Consider the following 887-nt stretch of genomic DNA (forward strand, 5'->3'; position numbering starts at 1 on the left):
TTTAAAGTAATGCAAATTAAAATAACTCTGAGGTTCTATCTCACACCCAACAAATTGGTGAAGTTGACAAGAAAGGAAAATGACAAATATTGAAGGATCTATGGGAATGTGTTGTTGATGGAATTGTGAATTGGTTTAGCCACTCTGGAAAGCAGTGTGGAACTGTGCCTCAAAAGTTACTAAACTGTGTATATCCTTTGATCTAGCTATACTACTGATAAGCCTATTCCCCAAGAAGATCAGAGAAAGAGGATAAGGACCCATATGTACAAAAATATTTATAACAGGAAACTAAGGGGTGCTTATCAATTGAGAAATGTTTGAACAAGTTGTGGCATATGAATGTAGTAAAATAATATTTCACTTTATGAGGAAAATGACTGCATCAGTATCAGAGAGATCTGGGAATATGTATGTGAATTGATGGAGAGTAAAGTGAGCAAAATCAGAATAGCTTATACTATAATGACAATGTTGTAAAGACAAACAACTTTGAAAGATTTAAGAACTCTGCTTATTGCAAGGATCAACTACAAATTCTAGAGAATTGATGACTAAGAATTCTACCTACCTCCTAATAGAGAAGTGATGGACTTAGGGTGGAGATTGAAAGACATATTTATTGGATATGGCTAATGTGTGAATTTTCTTTGTTTGACTATGCATATTTGTTAAAAAGATTTTGTTTTTCCTTTTTTTCCAGTGGGAGGGAGAAAAAAATAATTTTTGTTCCTTAAAAAATAAAAATAAATTGAAACACAGATAATAAATACTTACTAATGATGGCAGATACAGCCAACATCACTTATTGAGTTTTCAGCATTGGAAAAATTGTGAATTAGATTTGCCATTGGGCTTCCTTTCCTTCCTTACCCTCCATCACTCAA

At 32.9% G+C, this 887-nt stretch overlaps 2 protein-coding genes across 2 annotated transcripts in view; one reads left to right on the forward strand and one right to left on the reverse strand.

Annotated features, from left to right (window-relative positions):
* LOC114031434 (solute carrier family 22 member 3-like) overlaps positions 1–887 on the forward strand; it is a 192,438-nt gene that overhangs the window by 170,927 nt on the left and 20,624 nt on the right. The gene's annotated exons all lie outside the window — the stretch shown is intronic.
* LOC114031433 (plasminogen-like) overlaps positions 1–887 on the reverse strand; it is a 71,007-nt gene that overhangs the window by 45,984 nt on the left and 24,136 nt on the right. The gene's annotated exons all lie outside the window — the stretch shown is intronic.

This window comes from Vombatus ursinus, unplaced genomic scaffold, assembly GCF_900497805.2.
Source record: "Vombatus ursinus unplaced genomic scaffold, bare-nosed wombat genome assembly UNPS02015175.1, whole genome shotgun sequence".
Classification (NCBI taxonomy): domain Eukaryota; kingdom Metazoa; phylum Chordata; class Mammalia; order Diprotodontia; family Vombatidae; genus Vombatus; species Vombatus ursinus.